The sequence below is a fragment of the Dasypus novemcinctus genome, chromosome 17 (assembly GCF_030445035.2).
Source record: "Dasypus novemcinctus isolate mDasNov1 chromosome 17, mDasNov1.1.hap2, whole genome shotgun sequence".
Classification (NCBI taxonomy): Eukaryota; Metazoa; Chordata; class Mammalia; order Cingulata; family Dasypodidae; genus Dasypus; species Dasypus novemcinctus.
In genome coordinates this window covers 95,795,269-95,809,055 of record NC_080689.1, presented here as the reverse complement: position 1 = coordinate 95,809,055, position 13,787 = coordinate 95,795,269, and the positions used below count along the sequence as shown (strand labels likewise).

Sequence of the window (13,787 nt, the reverse complement as noted above, 5' to 3'; positions counted from 1 at the left end):
TCCAGGTGATACTCTCATCTGAAGTTCCTACCTTAAATCTGCAAAGATTTTGCCACATAAAGTAACATATATATCTTTTCAGGATTAGGAACTGATTGTTTTTAAGGTTTACTTTGGATTACTAAACATATAAAGATATAACCTTAACCATCATGAGCCTTCTAGCTACTAATTGAATTTATATTTGTTGACTCCATTTCTTACCTTACCTTGCCTTGAATACTCTACCACTTCTTCTTTTTTCAACATGTACACAATGGACAACTATGATTCTTATTTTCTAAATAAAATTCACATTTTTCATTTCTTAGCCAGATTATCATTACTTGATTGATTCAAGCAGCCATTGAGGAAAAAGAAAGGGTGACTGATGCCTTAGTTTGTCAGGCTGCTATGACGAATACTACAAAATGGGACAGCTTCACAGTGGGCATTAATGGGCTCAAAGTTTTGACGTTAGGAGCTATCCAATACTGAGGCATCAGCCAGGCATTGTTTACTCCTAAAATTTTATAACATTCTGATGCTGGCTACCAGAGATCTTTGAGATTCCTTGGTTTCTTTCACAGCCTTGCATGTATTGCAATGTCCTCTAACTTTCACTTCTGTGTTTTGTTGATTTCCATCTTCTGACACCTGCCTTTGGCTTCTATCTCTATAACAGAATTTCTCATGATTAAAAAGGATTCCAGTAATCTGAATTAATGTCCCCTTTCATTCAGGTGTGCCTCATCTTAACTTAAATAACATATTCAAGAGTTCCTATCTACAATGGGCCCACACTCACAGACATACTGATAATGACTTTAAAGACAGTTGCCAGCGATGATTTCCAGGCAATGAAACCTAACTGAAGTTCAGGGTTTCAAAATTGCTTAGGAGTAGTGATGCCTTGCTTCCTTACATTCTCTCTCTTGAAATTGGAATGTCTAAAACTTTTATACTATGAATGCCCCAAAATGGTATTTTCGAATCAGTAAACTTGTTTTCTAGTTATTGGTCCATAGAGAGAAATTAATTTTGTTTCAGAATAGTTACTACCCAGAATGTCATACATATCAGATTTGGATAATTTAGATGATGCCTAGGGAGTTTTGAGTAGATAATATTTAAATGAGGTTTAGCAATTGAATTGATACTGTAATTTCTTTAGATGTTTGGGCATGTTGAGATGAGGGGAAAGTATTTTGCATGTGGAATAAAGAGGTATCAATGGGTTTGAAGGCCTGAATTATCACTTGAAAATACTAGGTCTTACACCCTTGTACCCATGCCTGCTACCTTATATAAGACACAGTTGCAGTTTGCTTAATTTATTTCAAGATGGAGAGATTACCCTGCGTTTTAAGGATGAGGTATAAAGGCAACCACATGTATCCCTATAATAGTGGGAAAGTGTAATATGACAGATAAATAGGAAATGACAATGTGAGGGCAGAGCAGAGAAACATTTGAAGTTGCTGGACTTGAGAAACAATGTAGCTTCCAAACAAGGAATTCTATAGGCATCAGAAACTGGTAGAGGCTTGGAATATATGGTCCTGGAGAGCCTCCAGATGTGTGACCTTACAGAAACCTTGATTTCAGCCTTGTGATACTGATTTCAATTTTCCGGCTTCAGAATAATATCTTTGAAGAACTGAGAAATAATTTTAGTGGACATGATGTCTATTTCCAAGATGACCCTACTATATCTTTTATTTAATTAGAAACTGTTAGAAAGCACATTTTAACTGATGCATTTAATAGTCCTATGATAAAGTGGTAGGAATATGTGACCATTGTCCATTCTGATGCAGGGGCCAGTGGTAACATGTAATGATCCAATCTCCAGCCTCCATGGCTGTGTCTTCAGGAGCCTCCTTCACCATCAGACGGAAGTCCAGACAGAGTATTAGCAGAAGCACTGACTGGTACCAGCGGAAACCAGGACAGGCTCCTAAACTGCTCATCTATTATGCATCTGTCTGGGCATCTGGGGTCCCCATTCACTTCAGTGGCAGTGGTTCTGGAACAGATTTCACTCTCCCCATGACCAAGCTGCAGGCAGAAGATGCAGGAGATTATTGCTGCCAACATTATAACAGCATTTCTCCCACAGTGCCTCAGCCTCCTGCTCAGACCCCCTTCCCTGGCTGCCTGTAGGTGATTCCTTGCTGCAGCAGCTGTTGCCTCCACCCTCAGCTCTGAGTGTGTACACTTCCTCTATTTGCCCAAGACACTGTGTCTTCTACTTATTCCTTAGAGGTTTGCAGACCCAGGGGGACATTAAGGTCTTGGTATTTTCTGAATCTCTTTGGTGAGATATTTATGAAAAGTGCTGTAGAATTCTCATAGACATGGTCAGGAGTTTTGTATAACAGGACATTGTGTGTTTTAGGTGAATGGATCTTGTCTGAGCCAATAATTTTTCTCTACCCTGTGAAAAGACTGCAGTGAGTTTTACACAATGGTAGATGATTCTCTCTTCCCTGTCTCTCATTGACTCTGAAATTTAATTTTACTCCCTTATTCTCCAGGTTTCCCTCCTTTCATTGCAATTACCCTCTAACTTAGGACATTCCAAAATGGATCTTTTCCTATTCAAAGCCTCCTACCTAGAAGGTGGTCTCCCTCACTTATTATTTCCTTGCACACACCCTCTCTTCTAGCATAAGGGAGTGTCAGTCTCACTGAGAGTGCTTTCCATCCCTACTTCTTTCCTTAGTGCCCTTTGCTTTTTCTTTTCCTTCTATTTTTTCAGTAGTATTCATTCTTTCATGGACAATTCTCTTACTATTTAATCACATCACTTTAGGTACATGGGACAGGTTTCCCCAAGACAATATCCATCTATTTTAAACTTCCTCTTTAAATTCATCCTTTAGATAATTGTTTCCAATTTTGTGGTTGGAAGATGAAATTTTTTAATTAACACTTAATTAGTGCACCCATCATCACAATATGAAACTAGAAAATAAAAACAGCATTCTAGTATTATTTATTTGTCATCTTATAATATTTGAGTTATGAAACTTGATCTAGGATAGGTCCAGCAAATCTTAGCCACATATAATGGGCACTCTCATATGTATAACAGCTCTTTACACTAACAATGTAGATTATTTAAACAATATAGATAGCACAGAATTGATGTAATTCAAGGTATAATTATTTAATTTGTACTATGTCTAAGGCATTGCTAGTAAGCATGGTCTATAGTTTACATTTTGGTTTACACTTGGCACCACACAGTTTTATAGATTTGAGAAAAATGTATAATGGCTTGCATCCATCACTGCAATATCATGCAGAACAATTCCAGTAACCCCAAATGTCCCATGTTACACCTATTCTTTCCTGTCCATGTCCACAAAATCTCTGGCAATCAGTAAGTTTCACTGTTTGATGAAGGTTCATACATGAATGCATTAATATTGAGGGCTTGATATACTGATTTCCTTGCTTTTATTAGGCACTGCCTATGTACTTGAGAGATTTTTGCCCATCTATGTGAATATGTAGCAGGATCCTCAGAATGGGGTTTAATATTTTTTTTGTTCATAGTGTGTGTCTCCAAATAACACCTTTCACAAGGTGAACACATTAATATTCCACAGAAACATGTCCCATGTACCTCCTGGGATGTGTCCCACATATTCCCTCTCCTCTAACACCCTGCACCAGGGAACCTCTCCTGTCATATTTGCTGAAAAATATCCCAACATTGCAGTTTCAACCACAGACCTACAAATCCCCAGAGTTCACCTATTCTTTCCCACAGCTTTCCCACCAGTTCCACTGATAGTCTAAATAAGCACCTTATACAGATCATCCTTCTCAAGCCCCATTGACTGAATTCACCTCTCAGCACCACCATCACCCCCCTCCAATGCCAAACCACACCCTTCCACCTTGTCATAGTTTTTGCCCACATTGAGCATCAGCTCACCACACTCTACTCCCTTTCTGTCTCCTGATAACCTGTTTTCCAGACTCTAGCTCAATGACCTGCTCAATTTGGTTAAGTCATAACAGTGAGTCCATCTGATGATTGTCCTTCATTGCCTGGCTTACTTCACTCAACATAAAGTCTTTAAGGTTCATCTATGTTATCCCGTGTGTAAATAGTGCATTCCTCCTTGCAGTTGAGTAATACTGTATTGTATGTTGATACCACATTATGCTTTTCCATTCATCTGTTAAGGGACGATGGGTTGCTTCCAACTTTTGGCAATAATGATAAATGCCGTTATGAACATTGTGGGGATCTATCTGTTCTTGTCCTTCCTTTCAAATCTTCTGAGTATAGACCCAGCAGTGGGATTGGCAGATATTATGGCATTTCTATAGTTATCTTCCTGAGGAACCACCAAAACATCCTCCACAAACCTTGTACCATTCTATATTCCCACCAGCAAAATATGAGCTTTATCTTTCCTCTACATCCTCTGCAACATGAGTAGTTCTCTGATTTTTTACTAGCCACCTGTCTAATATGTGTGAGATATTTCTTTGCTGTTCTAATCTGTATTTCCCTAAATAACTAGTGATGTTGAGTATCATTTCATGTGCTTTTTAGCCATTTTTATTTCTTTTTTTGGAAAAGTGTCTGTTCAAATATTTTGCCCACTTTTAAATGGGTTATTTGTCTTTTTATTTTCAAGACGTACGATTTCTTTGTATATGTTAGATATTAGGCACTTATCAGATGAGAGTTTTCTAAATATTTTCTCCCATTGAGTAGGCTGCTTTTTCACTTTCCTAACAAACTCCTTTGTAGTGCAATTTTTTTTTTAATTTTGAAGAGGAACCATTTATCTATTGATTTTTCATTGCTCATACTTTTGTTTTAAAATTTATGAAAATATTTCCTAGCCCATGATCTCATAGATGCTTCCCTAAATTAACCCTTATAGATTCTTTATGATCTTGACCTTTATATTTAGGTCTTTGATTCATCTTGAATTATATTTTTTGTCTTTATTTATATTTCTAATATTACATTAAAAAAATATGAGGTCCTCATATACCACCCCCCCCCCTCACCCCACTTCTCTCCCCATAACAACAACCTCCTCAATCATCATGATACATTCATTGCATTTGGTGAATACATCTCTGTGCACCGCTGTACCTCATGGTCAATGGTCCACATCATAGCCCACACTCCCCCACAGTCCACCCAGTGGGTGATCGGAGGATACACAGTGTCTGATAACTGTCCCTGCAGCACTGCCCAGGATAACTCCAAGTCCTGAAAATGCCCCCAGATCAAATCTCTTCCTCACACTCCCTACACCTAGTAGCCACAATGGCCACTTTCTCCACCCCAATGCCACATTTTCTTCGATTACTAATCACAATAGTTCATGAATAGAATATCAGTAAATCCACTCTAATCCATACTCTATTCCACCATCCTGTGGACCTTGGAATGGTTGTGTCCACTCCACATCTATATCAAGAGAGGGCTTAGATTCCACATGGATGCTGGATGCAATTCTCCTGCTTTCAGTTGTAGGCACTCTTGACTCCCTGGTGTGGTGGCTGACCTTCTTCACCTCCATGTTAGCTGAGTGAGGTAAATCCAATAAACCAGAGTGTAGGAGCTGCAAGTCTGTTGCGGCCAGGGCCTGGCTATCACATGGTCAGTCCAGAGATTTAGGTCCCCTGGGTATACATTAAACCCCAGGACCAATTACAGTTCTGGTAAAAGTAACAGGAGAGACTTGTGGACAAAGATCATATCTAAGTCCAGGTCCATCACACAGAAACACAAACTCCAAAGTAAGGCCAACTGAGATGGCGCTGAACTCCATCTGCCTTGACCATAGAAACTGTGGGTCTCTGTAGCCCTCAGAAGAACCAATACCCGGGGTTGTATCTACTTTATCTGTCTCTGGGACTCTGCAGCGGTATGCATAAGGGCAACCCCTCTGATAACCTCCCGGCTCTTTTTGGAGACTCATAGCCATATAAACTCATTTGTCCTTTCCATTTGTTAGTGATCCTCTCTCAGTCTTTTGGATATGGATATCCAGTGCTCACAACACCATTTCTGGAAGAGACCATTCTGTCCCAGTTGAGAGGGGTTGGTGGCCTTGTTGAATATCACCTGACTGTGTTAGTTAGTTTATGTATCAGAGCTCTCAATTTTGTTGCAATGTTCAGTATGTCTATACATATGCCAACACTATGTGATTTTGAAGGCAGTAGCTTTGTAGCATGCTTCCTCCAATTTCATTTTTTCTTTCAATATGTTTTTGGCTACTTTGGGTCCCTTTCCCTTCCAAGTACATTCCCTTTGGAATTGACTTTTCTAATTCAGTTTTTAAAAAGTTGTTATAATTTTATTGCGGTTGTGTGAAATCGCTAAATCAATTTGGGTAGAACAGACGTTTTAGTGATGTTTATACTTCAAACCCGTGAACATAGACTATTCTTCCATTTATTTCAGTCTTCCCTGATTTCCTTTAACAATGTTGCATAGCTTTTCTGTGTACAAGTCCTTTATATCTTTCATTAAGTTTATTCCTGCATATTTGATATTTTGGTTGCTATTGTAAAAGGATTTTTTCTTGATTTCTTCCTCAGATAGTTAATTATTTGTCCAGAAATGTTACTGAGTTTTGCATATTGATCCTATATACTGCCCATTTATTGAAATCATTTATCTCCTTTAAAAGCATTTTCATAGATCTTTGGGGCATTTTTTATGTATAAGATCTTGTCATCTGTAAACAGTGAAATTTTTACTTCTTCCTTTCCAATTTGGATCTCTTTTATTTCTTTTTCTTGCCTAACTACTTGAGGAAGTGCTTCTAACACAATGTTAACTAAAAGCAGTGAAAGCTGGCATCCTTGTCTTTTTCCAGATCTTAGAGGGAAAGCCTTACTATTTCTCCATTAAATATGATGTTATCTGTGTGTTTTTCATATATACGCATTATCATGTTGAGAACGTTTTCTTCTATTCCAATCTTTAGAAGAGTATTTATCAAGAATGGATGTTGTATTTTGTCAAATGCTTTTTTTTTTTTCATAAATGGAGGTGATCATGTGATTTTTTTTCCTTCAGTTTGCTAAGATGGTTTATTACATTGATTGATTTTTTTGGTTGAACCGTTATTGTATATCAGGGATGAAATCCCTTGATCATGGTGTATAATGCTTTTTATGTGTTGTTAAATATGATTTGCCCTTATTTTCTAGTTGATTTGTGAGCAGGTGTACATCATATTTCAGAATGGTGGGACTGTGGGGAAGCATGTAGAAAATACAACTGGAGGAAACTATGGACTGTGGCTAATAGCAATAATGTAATAATCATGCACCTATGCCAAAGATATACTGTGTTGATAATGGGGCAGTATGAAAAAAGTAAGCTGAATGTGTGCAATGGAAATGATAATGATTTGATGATATTATCTCATAATCTATAACAAATGTTCCATCACAGAGTGCTGTGTTTATAGAGGGATGTTGTTTGGGAATTCTGCACCTGTGCATGACTGTTTTCTAAGTTAACCATTTCTGTCATAAAAAATAGATTTAAAATTGGAATAGAGTGGGTTGAGGAAAACATATGTGAAATGTAATGTAAGGATTATAGTTAGTAAGATATTGGCAATATTCTTTCATAATTTGTAACAAATGTCTCAAAACAATGTAAGGTATTGGTGGTGGGTTGATGTATGGGACATCTGTATAATTTTACACATGTTTGCTTGTAAGTTCACAACTTTTACTATACACTTATTGTTTCTGTGTATAAATGATCAAAAAATAATAGTAGCTTGGGTTGGTGAAATATACTTCATTTAGTAGTAATATTTTGTGGATCCTTTGAATCATTAGTTAAAAATATTTTACAATAATGCAAGGTATTGGTCATAGAGTGAGGTATGAGAGCCCTGTATGATGTTATATATGTTTGTTTTCTGAGTCTACAGCTATTACTATACACTTATTGTTTATGCATGTATATGTATACAGATAAACTTCAGTATATTTTTTAAAAAGGTATATATGTTTGTGTGTGTGTGTTAGTGTGTGTATGTGTAAGGAGAGACCAGCTTACAAGGTTTTAAACCCTAACACTGTGCTTTAATATTTTCACCTTCATCTGCATTTCTTCATTGAGGGAACTTGCCTCCATTAACCTACACTTTATAGCAGTAATATTGATCTGAGACTCCCAAATGGACCCTTTTGTCTGGGTTTTGTGACTAGAGAAACATCAGTTAATGAGAAGCTGAAAAATACATAGGCTCTTGTTCTACTGTGGTCTTATGACAGATTTTTACAAACTTGAAATGTTCCTAGTACATGATCCCCCTTTTCAGGCAATCCAAGATATTAAACGGGATATGCTATGACTCCTACCAGCAACACAAGTTTCTCTACCTAAACCAGTTAGAGACTGCATTTTTGCTTAATTATTTTTCATTGGCATGAACTGCATAACATTTCTGGATCAGTCCCCTGTCACTTCCCCATAGCACGAAGAATTTGATCAAATCATTCCTTTTCACTGGAACTTTCCATGATCTTCCATGCCCTCAATTTTCAAATTCCTCCATGTTCCTTTCTTTTGATTGATCATGTGCTTTCGCAGATTTTCCTGTAAAGAGGTACAGGCCATTTGCTTCCCTCTTGTCCTGTGATTTGCATTTATCTACATGTTTCAACCATAAGGAAATGCTCTGATTCTAGGTTTTCAAGAAACAAAGAAAGGCTGCAAGACAATCACACCATCCCAGAACCTCATGCCCCTGCTCCAATGTGTTTCAGATGGGAGAAGAGGTGGAAACTTGAATATAGTATTTTTTCTCCAAAGTTTTCTCCCTATTCAGACATAAAATGCACATGTTAAATGAGGATATGAAATAAACATTGCAATTACCTGTAAAGGTAAACACGAATCTAAAAAAAGGAGAAAATTTTAATTTTCCCTCATATAAGAATATAGGAAGGTTTGCTCTCCTCCCTTTCCTTAGATCACCTACTTCAGAATAATTTTAATTATTGTATGATGTAAAGGAATCTCCGTCCTTTTTAAAGGTATATACATTTTTTAAAAAGATGAATAGGTGCTTAACATACTGATCTGTTTTTTTTCTATTAGTCACTACCTCTATACTCATGAGATTCTTGACACTACATTTGAGAGTGTAGCAGGACTCACCAGGATGGGAGTTATTATTCACTTTTTTATTTTGTGAGTCTTTACCCAATAAATGACACCCTATGACAGGAAGAACACATTGAAACCCTTACTATTCATGGGAAACTATAATCCATTTTCTTGAAAAACTGAAACTTAGTAGGCACCAAATTTTCCCAGGGGAGAGAGAGGAGTGAATAGGTCAAACATAGGGCATGTTTAGAGAAATGGAATTGTTCTGTATTATTGTCCAATGATGGACACAGGCCATTATACATGTATATATGTAATTTTGTTAAGTGTTAATGTTTTAATGTAGTTCCATGTTTAGTTGGAATGCTTTTTTGCATGAAATACGTGTCTATATTATTTTTTTCAAATTCAAGCAATTTAATATTGATATAAAGCTTACAGTTTAAAACCCAGTTTTTTTCATGTGTCCAATAATATCCTTTCGAACCTTTTCTCTTCCATTATTACATCCCATTCAGGACAATGTATTGCATTTATTTATTTGTATTTGTATTTTTCTTCTTTATTTTCTTTTAAATGTTATATTCAAAAAATTCGAGGTCCCCAAATACCCCCTATCCCCCTCACCCCACTCCTTCCACATCCACAACCTCTTCCATCATTGTACCACACTCACTGCACCTGGTGAATACATTTTGGAGCACAGGTGCACCACATGTACAATTGTCTACATTGTAGTATACACTCTGCCCCAGTCCACCCAGTGGGCCATGGCAGGACACAAAATGTCTAGCATCTGTCCCTGCAGCACCACCCAGAACAACTCCAAATCCTGAAAAGGCTCCCACATCATATCTCCTTTTCCCTCACCCTATAATTGCAAATACAATGGCCACTTTCTCCACATCAATGACACAATTTCTTCCATTACTAATCACAATAGTTCCACAACAGAACACCAGTAAGTCCACTTAATCAATACTCTATTACTTCATTCCATGGACCCTGGGATGGTTATGTCCAGTCCCCCTCCATATCAAGAGGGGGCTTTTTTCCACATGGATAATGGATGCTATTTTCCTGCTTGCCATTGTAGGCACTCTGTTAGCTGGCCAGGATAAGTCCAAAAAACCAGAGAGTAGGACTTGCAAGTCTGCTGAAGCTCAGGTCCTGGCTATCACATGGACAGTTAAGAGATTCAGGTCTCCTGAGTATACATCAACCACAACACCAACCAAAGGTCTGGTAAAAGTTACAGGAAAGAAATGTGTAGAAAGGTGATATCTGAGTCCAACTCCATCATACTCAGGAACACAAACTCCAAAGTAGGGCCAACAGACAGGGCACTGAACTCCAGAGCCATCTGCCATGACCATAGAACTTGTGGGTCTCTGTAGCCCTCAGGAATACCAGTACCTGGGGTTTCTATCTAGTTTGGTTGTCTCTGGTACCCTGCTGAGGCATGCATAAGTGTTACCCCTCTGATGACCTCTTGACTCTTTTTTTGAGACTCATAGCCATATAAACTCATTTGTCCTTTCCATTTCCCCTTTTTCTCAAAAGTGAAACAGGAGTTTTTAACACCTGATATTACATGTAGGCTGAGATATTTTGCTGGTGTGAGTTGACACTTTTATTCAAGGTCTTTTTCTAGTTACATCATCAGCTGGTGCTTGGTAGTAATCCCTTGACACCAGGGAGGCTCATCCCTGGGAGTCATGTCCCACACTGGGGGGAACATAATGCATTTACATGCTGAGTTTGGCTTAGCGAGTGGCCACGTTTGAGCAACATGGAGGCTTTCAGGAGGTAACTCTTAGGCACCCTGCAGCTCTAGGCCTAGTTCATATTTCAGACACATGGGCTCATAATTGTAGCCATCAGTATCAAGGACTCATTGTTGGACTATCCATCTTTATTGGCCTTTGTCATTGCACTTTGAGGATTGTTGCTGTTCTATTGGGGAATGTGATAGAGCTCCCCTGGGTAGGAAGTCAGCACTCCCTCAGTTGATATCTTTAACTGAATCCACTAAGAAAATATCCAAACACTTCTATGTACCCTGTATACATGCCCCGGAGAACTTCCTCCTAAACATATGCCCCCTATCAATAACATCCCACACCAGTGTCCCTCCCCTGCCATAGTTGAATCTCTGTGGTCCAATATGTCTTTGAAAATGAAGCCTAATATATTGCCAGGTTCCATCAATAGTAAAATGGAATATAGTGATGGGTTTAAAGGTTAGATATAGAATACCTACTAATTTAGAAAAATGAAATAAAGGAAAAATAAATTGGGGTATCAAAAAATGAAAAAAACTGTAAAATCTTTGGTTTTAACATTTTGCCTTTCTCACTGCTGTAGGTATTGCCCTGTATGTAGAGTGGCAAGGCTATTTCTTCCATTTTTCCTCAGTGTCTTCATCATTTCTTTCTTTTTTTCTAATTATTAAGTTTTTCATCACATAGGTTTTAGATCACAGTAATTCACGTATACAATGTATGGTACTCCCACATATCCAACATTGAACATTTTGTCCCTTCCCAAACAGTGATCTTTTTACATCTTTATATTATATTTGGTGCAGCTGATGCACAGATATTGAAAGAATAGCAGTCAAACATTGTTCCATTTGAGTTTACATTATGGTTTATATTTTAGGCTACACAATTTTATAAATTTTTAGTTATCTTATGTTTTACATTATGATTTACATTTTAGTCTATAGATTTTTAAAAAATTTTGGTGTAAATTAACATATCCTATATCCATCATTGCATGATATTGTGAGACACTTCCATTGCCCCACAGTTAAACTGCCTCCATCTATTCACTACCTCTTTCACCCTCCCTCAGGGTCCACTGTGACAATCAATCTTCATTACTTGAAGGACCATATTCAGAGATACTTGCAATAATGTTGAGGGCTTGACATACTCGACTGCCCTAACACATTGGGAGCCACCAATTCTCTCAAGAGATACAGTTTGAGAACATCAGTCCTCCCCATGATGTGAGTATACCTTCACTCTCATTGTAAGGTTCTCCACCCAATGATATTACCAACAATGACAAAATGAGCACTCACACACTCCCTGGAAGCTTGCCCTATGTCAGATGCCCCCCCTTAAGCACTTTATACAGATAACCTACCATATTATATTTTCTAAAGTGTTTTCTCTACATTGTAATTTCAACCACATACCAGACGATCTCCTAAGTTCACATGTTCCCCTCACCCTCCTCCAAAGTTCTTGGGCCATCTGACCCGTACTCCCACCCCTAGCCCCCTCAAGCCCCACACAAAGGTATCCCTATGCCCCCATCTTATTCCTTCCCTTTACAAATACTTACCTCCCACTTATCATAGAATATAGGTGTCAGCTCACAACCTTTCTCTATCCTCCAACTTCCTTTAAGTCTATCATCAAGTCTCTAGCTCTCTGAGACAGCTTGGCTTACTTATTTCATATCAGAGAAGTCATGTAAAATTTGTCCTTCAATGCCTGGTTTGTTTCACTCAACATAAATTTCTTAAGATTCATCCATGTTATCACATGTGTTTGTACTGTATTTATTCTTATAGCTGAGTATTATTCTATTGTATGTATATACCACATTTTATTTATCCACTCATCTGTTGATCGCATTTGGGTTGATTCCAACTTTTGCCAATAGTGAATGTTATGAACATTGGTATGCATGTATCAGTTTGTGTCCTTGTTTTCAGTTTCACTGAGTATATACCCAGCAGTGGAATTACTGGGTCATATGGCAAATCTCTAGCTAGTTTTTTGAGAAACCTCCAAACTGTCATCCAGAATGTCTGTATCCTTCTGCATTCCCACCAGCAGTGAATGAGTGTTCCCATTACTCCACATACTTTCTAGCACTGTAGTCTTCTGATTTTTTGATAGCTGTTAGTCGTAAGGGAGTAAGATGGTATCTTATTGTAGTTTTGATTTGCGGCTAGTGATTTTGACCATTTTTTCATGAGTTTGTTTTTTTTTCAGACATTTGTTTATCTTCTTTGGAGGAGTGTCTGTTCAAATATTTTCCCAATTTTTTAAATGGACTGTTTGTCTTTTTCTTATCAAGATATAGGAGTTAATTTTATATACAAGATTTAAGTCTCTTATCAGATATATGGTTACCAAATATCTTCTCCCACTGTGTAGGCTGTCTTCACTTTCTTGACAAACACCTTTGAAGTGCAGAACACTTTAATTTTGAGAAAGTCCCATTTATATATTTGTTCTTTTGCTGGATGTGCTTTTGGTGTGAAGTTCATGAAGCTGTTTCCTATTACAAGATCCTCCAGATGCTTCCCTTCATTGTTTTCCTAGGTCTTAATGGTCTTGGCTTTTATATTTAGGTCTTTTTTAAAAAGATTTATTTATTTATTTATTTATTTATTTATTTATTTATCTCCCCCTCCCCCCCCCCGAAGTCGTTCTTGGGAAGGCTGCACTTTCTTTCGCCTTATGGTTCTCCTTATGGGGTGCACTCCTTGTGTGTGGGGTTCCCCTATGCGGGGGACACCCCTGTGTGGCACAGCACTCCTTGCATGCATCATCACTGCATATGGGCCAGCTCCCAATTGATCAAGGAGGCCTGGGGTTTGAACCATGGACTTCCCATGTGGTAGGTGGACACCCTATCC

General features: G+C 37.9%; 1 gene segment (V, D, J or C); it reads left to right on the top strand.

The window, feature by feature from the left end:
- Positions 1 to 13,787, top strand: part of LOC101437417 (immunoglobulin kappa variable 1D-12-like) — a 74,043-nt gene that overhangs the window by 18,080 nt on the left and 42,176 nt on the right.